At 34.1% G+C, this 20,270-nt stretch overlaps 1 protein-coding gene across 1 annotated transcript in view; it reads right to left on the bottom strand.

Moving 5' to 3' along the window:
* kcnk9 (potassium channel, subfamily K, member 9) overlaps positions 1-20,270 on the bottom strand; it is a 53,332-nt gene that overhangs the window by 12,976 nt on the left and 20,086 nt on the right. The gene's annotated exons all lie outside the window — the stretch shown is intronic.

Below are 20,270 nucleotides of genomic sequence, written 5' to 3'. Positions count from 1 at the left end.
TGTGACATTAGTTTTGTATAATATCCTGTAATAGACAAATATATTTGGAATTACATAGAAGTAAAAATGAAGCAAACCAAAAGCACTTTGCAAAAAGTGTTCAAATCACATTGAAATAATAAAGTGTCACGCAAACATGCAATGCCATTCAAAAAAAAAACAGTAATGTTATTACAGTTTGAAAAAAATAACTGTTTTCCTCTAAAATATATTGTAAAATGCAATTTATTCCTGTGATGCAAAGCTGAATTTTCAGCATCATTACTCCAGGCTTCAGTATCACATGATCCTTCAGAAATAGTTTCTAATACTCTGATTTGCTGCTCAAGAAACATTTCTTATTATTGTCAATGTTAAAAACAGTTGTGCAGCTTATTTTTGATTTTATTTTATTTTTTGTGAAACGTATTAAGAGACTACTTTCACAAACATTTAAAAAAAAAAATCCTAATTATTCCAAACTTATAGTGTCAACTGTAAGCAATGCGACATCACTATTCATGACAACACAAGCTGGCAATGGAGATATGCAAGCTTTCGTGTCTCACCTGCATCATCTGAGCATTGCGGACACTCTCTCCTCCCACATGCTCACTGTCAACCCAGCCAAAAACAGCAAAGACGGCTGAAGCTGCATGCCGTGAGTCATCTGCATAAGGTAAATGCTGACCTGCTAACATGTTGAGCACTCTTCTGAATGACTAGCGCACATAAACGAAACAAAACAAAATGACACTTTACATATCAGTCAAGGCAGTCTTCATCCAAAACAAGCTGCAATGTGGACCAGACCTTTCGCCAAGTCAAAAGTCTGGTTACGGAAGACTACGCAAGCCCCTGATGTCAGTACATAAACTACAGCGTAGTGATTTTGAACCGTTCGTGGTAATATTGATTCAGCAAGCGACAAACACATAGTATTCAATTCGCGTGATTCCCTGTTCACCTCGGTGGCGTTCCTCCTCCTCTTTCTGAGGATGAACGCTTGCTTTAGCGAGAGCTCTTGAGTGGGATGTGAAGAGATTAGAGCTGATGCACGTAGGTGGTTTATTTACTGTCAATGCAGAGCCTTGCAGAGCTTTGATACCGTGAGAATTTAAAAGCATTTTTATCGCTATCTGTGGCAGTGGGTTGATCTTTTACACGGTTGGGTTTTCGTTCCAGTCCTGGCTGTTGATGAGCTTAGTCATACAGTGTGTGCATGTGGTCTCTCTCGCTACGACATAGCCTGAGCTAATGGGAGAAACGCATGGGAAACTGTGAAAATGATTCAGGTTCAAAATAAACTGCTTTGAAGCGTCCGGAAGTCATTTGTATTTTAAAACCACACTGCAGAAGGACAAATTTACGAACACCAACACTACAGCATGCGCATTGCATGTTTCTTGGTGCTTCTAAAGTTTTACAAACTCCTTCAAGGTGTGTAGGGCACTAAAAATCACCTTCATAATTGTGCGTCACACGTTTCAGCTGAGCATCTGGGATCTGTCGCCTTCTATTTCACATTATGCAAGTGCTAATTAATATTGAGCTTTGACACTTTTATAACCCATGCAGTAATTACTTTAAATGAGTCATTATTGGCAGATTTGATTAACTGATGCAGTAATATTACGATACATAATATTCACAGCAACAACAGCTGAGTCATTGCTGTTATGCACACCGAGTAAATGCACAGGTTAACCAATTAGATCTTCATTTAACTCTTCGTGTTGGTGTGAGGATGGAAGGTTAAGGCCTAACCATGATGTAGTTTACTACGATATGTTACTAACAAAAACTAGCTAGCAGTATTACCTGGAAAGCAGAGGTATCACACAGGTAAGGTCATTTTGGTTCTGCAGTAAACACATGCGTTTCATTACTCACTACACAGCATGGATTTATCACAGTCTCTGTTTTTTATTCCTCGAAGCAGGTATCATTTTGATGATACCGATAATCGCTTTTCGTCAGTCCTGGTTAGACAACATCATGTTTATTCTGATATGATAATCTCATTATTCCACCACTGCAGCAACAGAGCCACACTTTCAACAGAACACAGGCCGGTTGCACAGACAGAGAGGTAGGTGTGTTTGCGCGTTTTTATGACAAATGAGGACATAAATTTGTATAATGACAAGGGTGTGACATAGGTATTACAAGGAGAAGGTGACTTTTCAGGACATTACCCCATGTCCCCACTTTTCAAAATGCTTATAAATCAAACAGAATGAAGTGTATTGAAAATCAGAAATAGCACAAGGTTTCCTGTAAGGGGTAGGGTTAGGTGTAGGGTTGGTGTAGGGCAATAGTACACACAGTTTGTACAGTGTAAAAACCATTTTTTTGGATGGTTGGATGGTTTTTGGTTTTTGGGATGTCCCCACTTTCACAAAAACAAACGTGTGTGTGTGTGTGTGTGTGTGTGTTGAAATTGTGAAAGAAAGCCCTTACAAAAATTCAGCATGGTAATATAGTCAACAAGACACCAAAATAACAGCATATTATCAATAAAACGGGTATACAGAGTGTTGTCACGGTTAACAAAAACTGTTTTTGTTTATTTTTATTAATTATTAAAATTAAAAAATGAATAAAATGAAATACAGCGGAATCAAATGATGAAAAAAATTAAACTTCAAAATCTTTAATGAAAATTTGAATTGTTGCCTTGTCAACTAACTGAAAAAAGTACAATTACTAAAATGAAAACACAAATGAAGCTAAACAGAAATATTTAAATGGCAAAGCATATAGCAAAATTACAACACTTGAACTAAAATGTAGAAAAAGGCCAATTCAAATTATTAGTAAATAGTCCAATAGTATATAAATAATATAACACTAGTGGTACATTATTAACTATTGCTGTCATCTAAAATGTAATTTAACTTATTTTGATTTTGCAATAATTTTGCAAAAATTACTGATTTATCTTGATTCCAAGTCTTTGAATTTTTAATAAAACTAATGTCAAAAATATTATCAAAATTTGATCTCCAGTCTAGACTTAGGGCAATAATAACTTCAACAACAACTGACTCACTGCTGTTATTTACAGTTTTACATGAGTGAATGTGCAAAAATGGACGGCTGATAATTTGTAAAGAAAAATCTAATTTATTCTTTAACACTGCTAACATACATGAAACCTTTCCCATCCCTGCCATGTTCTTCATATTAATCAATAAGTCACAGTCAATTCATCTTTTAGTGCTTAATCCTGTTCTGTACACACAGTTCAGTAAGTTACAGGAATGACAACTGCATTCTACAACTGAACTGACTTCTGAAAAATAAAGGCAATGACAAGCACATTTCCAAAAATTCTATGCAGTGTGAACAGAACTGAATTGAACCACTAGTTGTACTGACGTATTTAAATGTGTATCAGAGTTTTGTCTCTCTTCTGTTTGCACGGTGCAAGAAATCACAGTGAACCAGCTACAATTTGACTGTGTTGCCAGATGTAAAAAAATAAATAAACAAGCAAGTAAGAACAAGCCCATAATAAACTTAAATCCAAAAGCAGGGCCCCTATGATTTCTGCGATGCAGAAAACGTGGATGAAACTGTGGATCCAGTCATAAAAATGGAATTTACAGTATGACGCCTAATGTCATGGAATCTGCCAAATTTTGGATGGATAAATCAATACACTTACATCAAAACGCAATATGGACTATAGTGTCAGTGAATATTAAGCCGCAAAAGACTATGTAAATATGAATCCTGCATGTTCTCCGTGTCCGTTTGCTACACACATACTGAAGCACGTGTGACGCTTACAGTGTTTTCAGCCTCTGCTGCCTCAATATATATAAACACGTGAACATAATCTCTAGAACTGCTCTGAGAGTAACTTCATGAGCATTTTACTGTTTCTTTTGAGAAAATCTATAGTCTTGTCATATACAATAAGAAATTTAAAGGTCTTTACAGCAACCCATCAAAATAAAAGTTTGGTTAACTTTAAGAAACTGTGACAAATATATTACTTAATGTAATGATAGTATTACTATTAATAATAATTATTAAAACATTATTTTTAATGAATATTTACCAGAAAAAAAAAAAAACATTTACCAGAAATTGCACTGTAAAAAGTGCTAAGTTGACTTAACTTAAAAACATTGAGGAAACCCGTTGCCTTAAAATGATTAAGTAAATAATAATTTAAAAAAAAAAGTTAAGTGAACTTTCATTTACTTCAAAATTTTAAGGCAATGGGTTTCCTCAATTTTTTAAGTTAAGTCAACTTATCACGTTTTACAGTGTATTTAGCAGAAAAATGTAAAAACACAACACAGTATTTATGAATAAATAAATAATAAATAAATAAAATAATAATAAATATTTGTTTTAATAAAATCTATTAATTAGAGATGCTTTTGATTATTAAAATTAAAATTAAAATGACCACTTATTACCATTAAATAGATAATTAATTACCATTAAAATAGAATACAGAAAATAATGGAAAACATAGTATTTGAAAAAAATCAATAAATAAACAAAATAAAATGGAATTTGAGAAAAAAAATTATAGGCCTTAAATTTAATTTTTGTTAAACTTTTAATAAACTGCTGTTAAATTGTACAAGTTTCATGATTTCAATTAAATGGACATGCTTGTTGAGTAATAAATATTTAACCATTAAAACAAAGTCTAGATAAATTTAAAGAGAAAAAAAAAAGGAATCCAGAAAAATTAAAACAGAAAAAAAAACAGAATTTGAAGGGAAAAAAAAGAAAAAAGAAAAAAAACTGATTTCATAGGGCACTACAAAAGCGTTATCTTTAAAAATAAGCCTCATATCAAAATATCACAACCTGCACCTGCCTACTATTAATTCCATAAACTGAACCGCTTTATGAACCGAGCCCAAACAACAAGCCCAAAGATGACTGTAATAAGTGCTTATAATAAGTGGACATGGCAACCCTTCATGAGTGTGCTCTGCAAAGCAACCTCCCAAACAAAAATGAAACACGATGGCTCTGTCGATGGTGGTTTAGTTAAAAATCACCAAACATAATGATCCTTTGGTCACTGTAACACTACTTTGGCCAAAACAGTGGCTTTAAAACAATAAAAAAAGAGCATCATCTGAGCAATAAAATAATCCTCTGGTATTGACGGAAATCTGAAGTCTGGCATCTACACCAGGTCCACCATTTTGTTCATAAGTAGAACAAAGCTGTATGAACAAATACACACACAAAACTATGCTTAGACACACTCTTGCACACACACACAAATGCATGAATGCATCTGGATACAAACACACTCTCACACACGCATGAATGAATTTGTGCATAAACACATGCTTGTTTTCTCACACGTACACACACACAAATGTCATTCTGCCATGTGATTTAATGAACTCATTCACCCTTTTAGATGTAGTCTCTCAGAGGACTGAAGCGTCTAATTTCTCATCAGATTCCCGCTGTTTGTACGCACCTGCTGTGCCTTTTAGAGAATCATATCTGATGTCCCACACACTGCTGTCAGTCCTATAGTGTTTGTGCATTGTAAAAGCCTTCAAAAGCAATTAAAAGTTAGCAGGCTCTTGTTTGCGTATGTGTGTGCGGTTGTTTTTGTGTTTGTTTGCAGCCATGTAGAGTGATTCCCTCTTGAAAATAAACGTGCAGTGTAGATGTCTGAGTGTTTGCACTTGAAACAAGCAAGAAAATATTCTTATAGTCTAGAAAAACAACCAAAATGTGGTACCCAAACAACTGTAGTGCAATTCAGTTTCAATTAATTAAAAATCAATTATGTTTCAATTCTATTTCCAACAGTTTAATTCTATTTCTGTTCTATTCCATTCCAACAGTCTTATATTCAAAGCAGCCAAATATGCAACTAAAACGATATAAACTTATAAAGTTTTAATTAAATTCCATTTGATTCTGTAGTTCAATTCATTCTAACTCAAAATCAGTTCTATTCAATTCTATTCCAACATTTTTATAATCACAAAACAAATTTTATTCAGTTTAATTCAAATTAATTTATATTTTTTCAAATCAGTTTTACTCCAAATCATTCAAATTAAATTCACTTAAAAATGTTTTGTAACAGTTTTTTTAATTCAGTTCAGTCAGATTCAAATTAAATTAAATGAACTGTTTCAAATGCATTTGATTCAGTTCAGCCGAACTCACTTAATCTCTGTTCTGAAATATATACACAATTCAGTTTTAGTTCATTCAAATTATTCCAAATAAATTAACTAAATAATTTTCATAACAGTTCTTTGACTCAGTTCAGTCCAATTCACTTTAATTCTTTCAGAGTATATATATACACTCTGTTCTGTTCTACTTTAACCATCGCTCGATTTTCAAAAACACTGTTTAAAACACAAAGTCATTGATATTTGTGAATATCCATCGTTCAGATAAAAATCTGGCCCTGAGTGGTTTAATGTTTGACTCATTCTTTCCAGATAAACAGATGGAGGGGCAGCCAGCAGAAGCTAAGTGCAGATCGCACAGCACACAGACAGTAGTGAAGATGCTGGAAGCACTAGATTACAGAGTACACACAGCACAATGACTCATTACCTAAAGGTCAGCGTGTGGCACACAAGAGCGCTTTACTCTGACAGAACATCAGCAAGAGAAGGGTGGCCATTACAGATCACTACAACCACACACGAGACACACCGAACCACAACACACTGATGCTCTAGTGCTGTGGTTCGCAGGGGGCCCTGGCAAACTTGGCCTCAAGAAAACAGATGAAAATTAATATATCTCTTATCTTCATTTTTCTTTAAAGAACCAGGGATTTGGAAAACCTGGATAATTTTAAAAGTGTGAATAGTTAAAGTTCTAGAACTGGGGGGAAAAAATCATGTAAATAAAATCATGTAAAAAAAAAAGGGGTCATCAGATGCCCATTTTCCACAAGTTGATATGATTTTTTAGGGCCTTAATGAAAAGTCTATAACATACATTGGTTAAAATTTCGCAACGGTAGTGTAAAAAAAAACCTTTTAACCTGTCAAAATCAGTTCTGTTTTCAGCAAGCCATTCTTTTTAAATGCTAATGAGCTCTGCTGACCCCGCCCCTCTCTTCCATGGGGTGACAAGCGGACTGTAAACTTCAGCCGCGAAACTTTCTAACTAGCACATATTAGGAAAGGTATTAGGAAAGGTGATTTGCAAAGAATCATAAAAAACCCTTATACTCACTTCTTCTGTAGATGAAGCTGGATCATGAATGATTCGCGCGAACATAGACACATTTAGGCAGATCGGGGATCAGCGCATTCCCTTCAAAAACTAAAGTAACATTAATCCTCTGCGTCTTCAGCAGCTCAGATGTCGGGAGTAAATGACGACTGCTATGTTCATTATTACATCCAACAACAAAACACCTCAATCGCTTAATCGGAGACATCTTGTCTTCCCCTGCACTGGAGTCGACACAATGGCGGACAGCTCTCAGCTCACTCAGGGCGGGTCTAAGGTAAGACGGTCTTGTCAATCAACTTTCATGGGAGCGGCCTGTACAGAACTACGTCATTCTGACAGGAATCTCAGAACAGCCTGATTTGAGAAAGGGGATTTTAAAATAGGGATTTAAAAAAATAAAAAAAAAACACTGGATGGATTTTTATCATTATAGGATGGATGTGGACACACACTTCCAACACACATTTATGTTCAAACAACATGTAAAGTGAATTTTGCATCCGCTGACCCCTTTAAAACACCATGGACGTTTTTAGAATATACATTTTTTTTCTAGTTTCACCTTCTCATGTAGAAATTGCAAGTAAAAATATTTGTTTTTCTAGTTTCACCATGCTCTTATGTAGACATTGCAAAAAAAAAAAAAAAAATGTATCATTTAAAATAATTGGAAAATTTATTGGTTAAAGAGAGTGGGATTCCTATAAAACAATCAGCTCTTAAAATGTCTAGAATATTGAAATGTAATGTTAATTTAATTGATTATAGCTACCTATTTTAATCTATGGAAAAAAATGTGAAAACTCTTTGTCATTATAGCAGATGTACAATAGTAAACCTATTCAGGGCTCTTTGAATATTGTTGCAGACAATGGGGACCTTGAAGTCAAAAAGGTTGAGAATCACTACCCTTGTACAAGAATTCTAGTACAAAAAGTTGAAAATTATCTATTAACTCTCAATTCTAGATCACTGCTAATATTGCAGAAAATCAGTTATCACCTATGTGTACCAGTATAAAAATAAAAAATAAAAAAAAACCTTTGAAAAATATCGGAAAACCTGAGGAAAGAAATTAAATTAAATGGTCACACTTAACATGACAGCACCCATGATTGTATATACAGTGGAGTAATTCTAACAAACAACATGCACTAGTGTGTTATTATTTGTGGTTAATACTAACAGAGCCTTACTCACACTTAGATTTCAATCAACTTTGCCTTATTTATTTTATTTTTCTATGAGAAACAAAAATAAGACAATAGGACAAAATAACACAAACATTCGCCAACTGTTAACACAGCAAGAGTACTATACAATTATTTTGATTAGCACTGCTGAGATCATTTGGTGTTGAAGAATTTGAGAAGATAAATTCAAATTGAAATCTCAGAATTTTCATTGCAGACAAATCTGAGCAGAGATTGATACATTGTTGAGATATACTCTGAGGAAAAGCATGTGATATTACTGGAAAGACTGGAATCACTCAAGGGAAAGATTTGAGAAGCAGAAGACTTGTATTTCTTAGCTAAAGAAAGAGAACAAATCTCCATTTGCTCTCCATTTAATCTTATTGCTGTCGAGGAGAAAAGTCTGAGAGATTATTGTAACACTATAATCTAAAATGCTAAGACTAAAATAATTGCAATAATTAGACACAGAACAAGAACAAAAGACGACGGCATCAGAAAAAAACGCATCAAATTTAGTGTGAGGATACACACACACACAAAGATGACCTTTTCCAGCCACTGTTATTCCAGCAGTGGTTTGCAGTTGAGATGGTATTGACACCAGATGTCGATAGCTCAAAGGTCAGTCATTAGAGCTGCTAAAGGAACCTTATTTATTATTAGTTTGCTTTCCTCAAGACTATTAGTATTAGGATTTGGCTTGAAGAGGAACGGACATTTCATCTCCCAAGAGAGGTTTCAGAATGTCCTCTGAGATTCCAGTTCTGAGAACAGAACAAATGCTCACTTACAACAACAAAGAATATCAGTAACACTCTCTAGAAAAGTAAGTCTATTCTTAATGTATTCTAATTAGGGTCGTTGTAAGGAGATTACAATAATACAATGATTAATCTTATGATTTGTAGTTAATGCTGAAAGTTCCAGTTTATGGAAAGAAATATATACTCTATAAACAATATTTCAGAATCTGTTCTATGTCTAGGTCCCCAATCAAGTAAGTCAATGATCATGTGATACTACAGATTGTCTTGCTTCTATTGAACCTCAAAACATTGATAATAATAAGAACTGTTACTAATATTGAGCACCAATAACCATTTGTAATAGCTGAGCACCAAATCAGCATATTAGAATGATTTGTGAAGGTCATGTGACCTAAAGACTGGAGTAATGATGTTGAAAATTTGTTTTAAAAGACAATTAAAAAATATATATATTTTAAATTGTGCTAATATATCACAATATTACTGTTTTACTGCACTTTTGAGCAAATAAATATAGCCTTAGTGAGCATAAGAGACTTCTTTAAAAAAAACTAAAAGAAAACACTTAAAAACCTTTATTATTATAAACTTTTAACTGGTAGTGTAACAGGGTGAATGAGACGTGCAGATCCATTTGCAAGCTTTATTCCAAGACGTGGTCAAAAACATTGGCAGGGTCAAAACATCAGCAAACAGGAATAACACAGGCAAGACAAAGAGTAATCCAAGGGCAAGCGTGGGTCTTTGATTGGCGAACAATATCCAGAGGGCTTGATAAGAGGGGTAGTCCAATAACATGAGCAATAGTCCAAAACGAGGTACAAACAGAGTCCGAACGGCGAGAAAAGGGTTAATCCAAGATACACGGGCAGGAAACAGGAAACAGGAAACAAGGCAACACGAAATGACTAGACTAACTGGAACTGGAAACTAGACTCAGTAAAGCACTTGGAGAGTGATAAACGCAGAACAATACTAGAGACTAAACAGAAACACGGAATGGCTCGGTAAGGCAGCTAACACTAGGAGAGTGCTAAACGCTAGAACAATACTCGGCGACTAGAGCAGGATCTGAGTGCATTTTAAATAGAGTGTATAATAGCTCTCAGGTGAGCGTGTGATTGGTGACAACTGTGTGATCAGTGCAATGGATGATGGGAAATGCAGTCCAGTGTAACGTGCAACAGTCTGTGTGGTACGAGAGTCAATGTAATGAAATAGCGATCTCTGGTGGCTAGCGGATGGAAGTCCAAGAACCAGATTCATGACATGTAGTATATATAGTAAACAACCTATGTGTTGTTTTAAAATAGCAGATATTTTATAAGTCTCTCTCTCACACACACACACACACAGTGAGCTTTAGCGTGTAAATGATCGAAGGTTTGGTGGCCATGTAATTGCCACTGACAAAATGACACTAAACTTTTATTGAGCCTTTAGAATGAGTGATAGAGACACACACACACACACACACACTGAGAGAGAGGCTAATGTAATAGGATGATACATCCAGTCTAGAAATAACAGTATTGTGCTGTCAGACTGCATTCAGTGTGTGCTAATCTGAATGAGGCCAGAGGGTAAATCATCAAGCGCAGGAGGAGATGAGAACGCCAGGCCTCGCTGTGTTACTCGGTGCGCTGCGAGACCCTCCAAAACACTCCAGTGTGATTGGAAGTGAGTGCAGTGTAACTGAATTGAACGGAAATTAATGATTCAGAAATGAAATTATGCTCAAGTGAATGGAGGGAAAGTAATGCGAAATCTGAAGTAAGGGACAAAGCTGTCCACATGCTCTGATTGAATTATTCAACAATGAAAATGGCCAGCTGGAAATGACATCGCAATTCAATATCCACATTTTCCCATGAGGTAACATTGGTGAACTGGGATACACCGGTGACTTCCACTCAAAAGTGTATACGCCTTTAAGGTTTCATTTGAACCTGTGAAAGCATTTATGTTCAGACTGGACAGAGAACTCCACAGCCTGCCGAACTATGTGTTTAAGAGTAAAACTAGATGCCATTGAATGATTCACATTAAAAACGGACAAACATCACAAAGAAATACCATTCAGACAGAGTTAGAGACAAAAATAGCTAGATGAAATTCAGTGAAACAGAACGCAAATGTTTTTCAAAGTTTAACTGTTTTAAATTGACACAACATCTTAAAAGCATGGCACTCAGACCTTAAAAATATAATAATAAGTCTGTAAAAAAAAAAAAAAGCATAGCCAACGTAAAAATGTGTTCTGTTCGAAAGGTCCCTTAAACCATCCCTTAACTACTCGCACATATGAATATGAATATGAACTGTCTGAATGGTGTTACAGCGTCACGTCTATTTTCTGTCTTCACTGCTAGGAAAAATTATGAACAAAGTGCCAAAATCACAATCAATCATTCTGCAAGTAGTTTTCCCATTCCCAGGCAAACTATTCAATACACTTCTAAGCCATGAACCAAATCAAACAGCTCAGACATTACCGCCTCAACATTACGGAAAAAAAAAAAAAAAAAGGTTATCAGAAAAAAAATACAGCATATATAGTTGGCTTACAATTACATTTCATGTGGAGCTCAACATTATGAAAAAAAAAAAATGGATATCAGAAAAAAATACAGCATATATAGTTGGCTTACAATTACATTTCATGTGGAGCGGAACATTGGACTAATGAGATTTCACTGTTTTCAAGACTATGCTGCAAAAAAATGTCTTGCCATGTGTTGCTTTTCATTGTCACAGCTGATTAAGTCAAAACTCTGATTAACATGGATGTGATTTGTCACTTGTCTGAAAGATGTTTGTATGAATGTTGTATTTCTGTATGAATGTCTGAATCATTTCAGCCAGTCTCAGTGGTGTTTATCTGAATGGAGTAACCGTTAATATGCTGTTTTAGCTTGTTTCACTGGTGTTTGGCCTCTCCGTTACTCGCTCCCCCCTCTACTGTCACATCTGACAGGCTAAAACACAAGGTTCAGATAGTTACGTTCATGCAGCGGGTCAAAGAAACATGCTATTTGATGTTCTACAGACCCTCTTACCATAGAGTAAACTCAAATAATGCACTTATACTATCAGCACCATACTTTTCCTTTTGCCCTGTGCATGATGGGATACAAGTGACTGAAGACTTTAAGACCAAGTAAAATGTAAGTTATAAACTGAATGGAACACGGTACATCAATATGGTCTCTAAACGCAAATGTCTAGAAAGCACACAATGAATTATATTATCAACGCTTATGACCTGAACAATCTATTCTCCCAACCACTAGAATATTACTGTAACTTCTGATCACACCACAAACAAACAAACAAAAAATTTCATGAGTGATTTTGTTTTGTTTTTCAGTGCAAATGTTTCAATATTCTTAAATCAAGATACATTTACTTGAACTAGAAGGGAAATTAAAAGATAAGAATTCTATGAGAAACTGATCAAAATTAAGTTTATCATTAAAATATCTGTCAATGGGCTCAGAAAAAAACAGCTTATTTCAAAGGAAAAACAAGTTTGCATTCTCCATTGACAGATGTTTGTTCTTAAAGTCACTTAAATTTGTTCAGTTTCTCAGAAAATAAGATTTGTTCAGTTACATTCAAGTAAATGCATCTTGATTTAATGTTTAGAGGATTTTTTTCATGGAATTAAATGCAACATTAAATTCCATGACTATTCATTTAAGACCTTTTGGTAACAGTTTAGAATAGGGAACACTAATTCATTATTAACTACGACTTTTCCCTCAATAAAGTCCTAATTTGCTGCTTATTAATAGTTAGTAAGCTAGTTGTTAAGTTTAGATATTGGGTAGGATTAGGGATTTAGAATAAGGTCATGTAGAATAAGGCATTAATATGTGTTTAATTAGTATTAATAAATGGCTAATATTCTAGTAATATGCATGTTAATAAGCAACTAGTTAAGAGACCCTAAAATAAAGCGTTACCAACCTTTTTAGGCCTTAAATTGCAGGAGGGCAAATAAGACTTTTTAATACTTTAATACTGAAACAGTCACTGCTTAATAAAACAGTGTTTTGTATATAAATTTTTTTTTTTAAATTCATCAAATTTCCAAAGCATCAAAATGATACGTCTAATGATCTAAAACAAACTTAAGAGAAAACCAAGAACACATTTAAAGGGACAGTTCACCCTAAAATAAAAAGAATTAAAATAGCATCTGATGGAATAAATATCTTATTTTTTAATTCAAATTCTACAGATTTTTTTTTTTTTTTTTTTTTTTTTTTTGTGAAAAGTCATTGAGTTTCAATGTTGTTTTGGATCCCACTAACTGTCATTTGTAGGGACAAAGATATTCTTCAAATTATCTCCAATAAAGAATTCTACAGGTTTCATCAGCACAAATGATTAAATGATCTCTTTAATGTCTACTAAAACATATTTCCTTATATAAATGGAATAATACAAATATGTATTTACTACATCAGATGCTATTTTATTTATTTCCACCAATTTCCAAGAGACATGCAGAATTTGTCAGGTTTTGGAAACAGCCATTATCCTAACCACAAAAAAAATCAGAGGAAAAAGATAAGGTCGATAAGGATACAATTGGAATGACATTTCAGGACCAACAAGGCATTTGACCTAGGAACATGTCCTACTTGATGAAATCGCTGTAAGCATGGGATGAAATGGTCTGTCTGAGAATAAATTGCCTGTCTTATTTTAAAGAAGGCATACTAAAAATGGTTCTAGAGCAAGTGAAGATCATCGAGCACTCGGCCCTCTCTCACGCACACAGATACATAATCTTTCCCACTCAGAACGTACAAAGGTTATTTACACACATCAATGAAATTGCTCAGCTGTCATCTGCCATTACATCATCACGCCGTACAGACACACAAAAGCCATCTGTATCAGCCCCAATTCCTGCATCCCTGCTGATTGCTACAAGTGCCGCTCTTCCTCCGGGCAGCTTATATCCATGGTTACGGGCCATGAAAGGATGCACAGGCCGTCAGGACTCTCAGAAATGGAGCTGAGCTATGCTGGAGGAAAAAGAGATCCATCAAACCATGAAGGAGTTTCTGCTTAAGGAGCAATTACATGCTCCGGCTCTGCTCAGGCCCCTTTCTCCTGTGGGGATGTACAGCGGGGGAATAAGATCTGATGGGGACGGTAAGGTTAAGTCTGCTGAGACATCCGCACACACACACACAAAAAAAAAAAACACATCCCATGAGTTCATGACCCATATTGTCATTTAAATTAAAAAGAAAAGGCCGTTCCTTCATTTTATACATTTTCATGTATCCCAGTTTACCTGAATGCACACTATATACGTATGCATATTTTGCCAATGCTATGTTGATTCCATAGCTGAAGAGTTCCAAACTTCCTCTGCCGTTAATATCAACACAAATACTGCATGCAAGCCTCATATCACCAAGTATAAAGCATCAGATGAAGTGGTGTAAAGAATGCCACTAGTGGACTCTGGAGCAGTGGAAACCTGTTTTGTGAAGTGACGCATCGCTTCTGCTTGGCAGCCTGTTGGGCGCGTCTGGGCTTGGTGGATGCCAGGATGAACATTACCTGCCTGACTGTATAGTGCCAACTGTAAAGTTTGGTAGAGGAGGGATAATGGTATTGCACTGTTTTTCAGGGGTTGGACTAGGCCCCTTACTTCCAGTGAAGAGAAATCTTAAAGCTTCAGCACACCAAGATATTTTGGACAATGCTATGAATCCAAATTCTTGGGAACAGTTTGGAGAAGGCCCTTATATATTCTAGCATGACTGTCCTTCTTGGTTTCTTCTTGGTTTCTTCTGTCCCTGATGGTCTTATATAAGAAATGATTGCTTATATTTAGCGTGGATTCATTAAACTGATCAAAAGTTACAGTATAGGCTTTTATAATGTTGCAAATGTTTCATGTTATAAATGTTTTCATTTCAATGCTGTTCTTTTCCACTTTCTGTTCATCAAAGTATCCTACAAAATTGGTTTCCATAAAAATATAGAGCAGCACAACTGTTTTTAACATTTATAATAAAAGATCTTACTGATGACTGGAGTAATGATGCTGAAAATTCTGCTTTGCATCACAGGAATAAATTACATTTTATAATATATTGAAATCAAAAAACACCTTTTTATATAATAATAATATATCTGAAAAATTACGCTTTTTACTGTATTTTTACTGTATTTTTACTATATTTTTACTATATTTTTACTATAAGAAATCTTAAATATTCCAAAATAATAAATACAGTAATTTTTCACAATATTACTTCTTTTTTTTTTAATTGTATTTAAACTTAAATTTAAACTTAAAAGCCCTGAAACATTCCAGAATTCCAAAACATGCCAATATATGTTGCTTTTTCCCCAGGCAGGATCATGATCTTATTACAGTTTTTCTCCATGTTGTTTTTTAAGACTATTATTATGAAGCACTTTTATTATGAATGCCAACTGCGTTACTGAGATATTGATGATAATCGAAAACAATCAAAAAACAGCTATTAAACTGCAAGCACAATGCGTTGATACTGGCATTAATTCATATCTTAAAGGGAAAAAAAACAAATGAATAAAAAAATCTGTCTCTAAAATGACTGCTGTGAGGAAGATGAGCTGAACGGACGAGGACTCACAGCCCTAATGATCACACACTGATATCTTGTCAAATTTAACACAGACATTCGTTAAATGGCACAGAGCTCAAGCAGATATCACAGTTATGCACATCAAACGCTGTGTATTTATAGTCTGTATAGATGTGTACCTGCAGCTCACTCTGTGTGTGTGTGTAAGGCTGAGTGTGAGTCACACAATGCTGCTCGAGTGACAGAAAAACACTGTGACGTGGCAGGAGCTACTTGTGACCCCGTTACCCTTTAACACACACAAACACCCACACATCTCCTGTGAAAACTGCAGTCAGATTAAATGTGCACACACACACACGCAAGTGCATAAAAAACAATTCATGCTCTATTCTATATATCTGCTGTCCTTAAGAGACACACGTTTACTTGTAAGATCATACCATATAGACTTATGGTATATCATTAAAGATAATTATATTTATATACTAGTTCAAACTTTAACACTTCCTCTAAAACCTTAGAAAGCATGAATTTATTTATAAATCCAAATGAAGGCATCCCTAAATATTCCCAAAAGCAGGATGCATCATCTTTAGTTACAGTAATTTAAGCAGACAAATTTGTTCTGCAGGTATAGCTAATAAACATATGTGTATATCTAAAAATTTACCAAAGACTACTCTATTCCATTCATTTATTTATTTATTTTACCTTTGGGAACATTCTATTAGTATAGCTACAATAAGTAAATAAAAATACACATACAGACATTTTCTGTACCTTCTGTATCTACTTAAATAATTACGGAATATATGGCAATATACCCTCAAATAAAACATTTCTGTATTATAAATAAACTGCAATGTTATAAATAAATTAGTGCTTTCAAGCGATTAATCGCGATTAATCGCACCCAAAATAAAAGTTTTTGTTTTAGTGTGTTCTGTGTATATTTATTATGTATATATAAATACACACACACACACACATACAGTATATATTTTGAAAATATTTACGTCTACTGTATATTTATATTCATATAATTTATATTATAAATACATATATTTAATATATAAACATAACATATTTTTCTGAAATATATACATGCATGTGTGTGTATTTATATATACATAATAAATATACACAGCAGACATACATATATTATGGAAACAAAAACTTTTATTTTGGATGTGATTAATCGCGATTAATCATTTGACAGCACTTAAATAAATAAAGGTTAATTTATTTATGAAGTTGTGTCATATTTAATTTGGGGACAAATTTGGAATGAATGAAGGACTGAATGAAGGAATGGTTAGTTTTTCCAAATGTAAATGAGAAATTCTCATTCCAAATGAGAAATCTTTTGTTAACTAACTTCAGGAGAAACATTCATAAATAAATAAAAATACAAAAAAAAAAAAAAAAAGAAAGAAAGAAAAATAAATTAAAATTCCAATACATGCATGCTAGAATAATAACTTAGAAACTAACCATATTCAAGTAAATAAAACTTTTTTACTTTTTTTACCTGTTCTTTTTAAATAAAGCTAATTATACTTACTACAGACTTAACACACACACACTGAAGGAAGCAGTTGTGCATTTTTAGAATAAAATAAAAACAATGTCTTTATTAATAAATAAGACTCCACAAACGCTGAAGAGGATTTAGCAAAATGTGCATGAGTGATGGAGGGGCGAGCGCTCTTTCAGATGGGCTGTGCTATCACATTATTGCATCTAGCAGCAAAAGCAGTCTATTTTAAACAGGGCCGCCCTGCCAAAAAGTATTTAACCACAGATGTCACACACACTCCCACACATACAAACACACGCATACACACACTTGCACCCTCTAAACTGTAGACGGAGCTGTTTAGTCAGCGTTAAACTAAAATTGTACATGAATGATTGTAGCAATTAGGTTAGAAACAGCTCAATTACTGTATCCTTAGCAAACAACCCACATCTAACACATACTTGCTTCTCTATTTTATTGTACATGCCTAAATACACACTCAGTCACGTTACTGTATGAAGTCATCTTGATGCTCATAATGTGATCATCCAAAAACTCACTCTTAACATGGCAATCGTTCCTTATTTAAGAGACTTTCTGACAATGTGAAAGAAGCTGCACTTCAGAGTCAGATGACGTGATTGCTTTCATATGCTTGTTAGCCCTTTCTCTGAGGAAAACACAAGCCCTCTAAACTGTTGTATTTCCTTTGTGAATTGCTCCCGGAAGAGAGAATGAAGTTACTGAGACCTGTTCCTGAGATGTCAAGCGAGTCAGAGAAAATAAGAGCATGAGAAAGGCAGAAATATCCTCAGGAGAGACGAAACATCAGCCTTTGCTTTCCTGACGCTGCTGCTCAAATGCTAGCTAGTCCACCGGGTCTTACTGCAGAAGAAGCGTATAATATCAACAATCTCCTGAGTGATGCTCTATCAAAACCACATCTATTAGGATCTAAGAGGGCTATGTTCTACAATCTTGTAGCATTGTAGCTTTTAAATGAACAGTTCATAATAAATGTTGTGTCATCATTTCATTCCAAACAACATGATTTGCTTTCTTCTGGAGAATTTTTGAAAATGATCCAAACCATTCTTTTCATATAATGAAAGTGAATGAGACTATCAAAATGACTGGCATTAAAGTACCATAAAAGCAGTCCACATTACTTATTTTTGCAACATATTGCAACCAATTCTGATTGGTTGATGAACAGAGCAAAATTTAAGTTACTTAAACAAAATATATTGACATCCTAAGGTGTTTTCATGAGAGTTTGTAGTAAAGCAGTGAGTCTTTTCAGTGAATCAGTTGATTCAGTTAACCAAAGTGAGGTGCGTTTCCCAAAAGCATCGTTAGCCAGCTATGGTCGAAAGTTCCGTCGTTACCAACATAATTTAACGTTTCGGTGTTTTCCGAAACCATAGTTCAAACAAACATTTGCAAACAGACTCGCAAATATACGTGGTTGGAACTACAGTTTTCAACCTGTGGTTACACTGAAGAAAAAAATGATTCATTGAATTTACTTAATTTTTTAAAGGTAAGTGGTTGCAATCAATTTGTTTTAGCTACATTTATATAAACTAATTTAGCTGACCAACTTTCAATTAAATTTGTTTATTTAAATGTTGCTAAAATAAATTGTTTTCAACCACTTAGGGTAGAGTGGGGGGAAACGAACCCCTTAAGGATTGTGCCTTTTTTTTTTCAGTGAAACAAAAGTTTCCCCACACACTATGTTTGAGAAAAAAATCATGTCATTCTAAATATATAATTATATTTTTATTAAATAACACGTACTCCCTATCTACAGGCCCCTGCCCTTTTTCAAAATTATTCAAAAGTGCCCATCTCAGACAAATAGCAATGATATTGTAGTCAATAAAACAAAATACATCTGATTATAATTAACGTGACAATGTGTACGTTGACTGACTGATATTCCACAGTCTGTTCAGAAACCGAGGCTCTCGAGCCATAATATGGTTCTTTCAGTGAGTAGGTCGACTGAAGGGGGAAAAAATAAATAAATATATATATATATATATTAAACCTTTTTTCATAAATAATAAAAGTTAGTGTGTCAATTTAATTAAAAATCCATATATTATATATTTTAGAATATTATATAATTCATCAATGCCCGTTTGTCATGCATAATACACCAACCAATCATGATCTGGCACAAGAAGTTCAAATTTCATTGGACAATAATGTGAAGTGGAGCAGTCATTTTCCATTCTTATTCATAAATCGGTTGAAAACATGGGACAGATGTGCTTATTTGTGGAGCGATCTGGATCTGCGGTTTGTCTCATTTTATAAATCAAATTACATTGCTGAGAAAATGGATGCTAAATGACTACAAAAGCACTGCACAAAAAAATGCAGCGCCTAAAAGTCGCAATAATGGTAATCAGTTTTCAGTTCACTTAGCCTACATTTATGTATGATACATCGTTTACTATTTCATGAAACTATCATAGTTAATGAAGCCCAAGTGCCACCTACAGGCCTATTATGTGAAGTGTAGGCTGGCGAAATGGTGACGTGAAAGGACTTTATCATGTGACCATTTTTGATAATTATGCAGCATTATGAAAGTGTTTTATGCTCGTCATGAAATATTACAATTTAAAAGAATGTTTATCTATTTTAATATACTTTAAAATATAATTTATTGCTGTGATGCAAAGCTGAATTTTCAGCATCATTACTCCAGTCTTCAGTTCATGATCCTTCAGAAATCATTCTAATATGAGTTATTATCAAAATTGGAAACAGCTGTGCTACTTTATTTATTTATTTAACCCGTGATACTTTTTTGGGGTTCATTGATAAATAAAAAATTAAAAAGAACAACATTTATTCAAAATAGAGATGCTTTCTAACAATATCAATCTTTACAATCACTGTTTCTATCAATTTAGTAAAACTTTTTTTAAATAAATAAATTGAAAAAAAAATT

The sequence above is a fragment of the Onychostoma macrolepis genome, chromosome 19 (genome assembly GCF_012432095.1).
Source record: "Onychostoma macrolepis isolate SWU-2019 chromosome 19, ASM1243209v1, whole genome shotgun sequence".
In the NCBI taxonomy this organism is placed as follows: Eukaryota; Metazoa; Chordata; class Actinopteri; order Cypriniformes; family Cyprinidae; genus Onychostoma; species Onychostoma macrolepis.
This window is presented reverse-complemented; position numbering and strand designations above follow the sequence as displayed.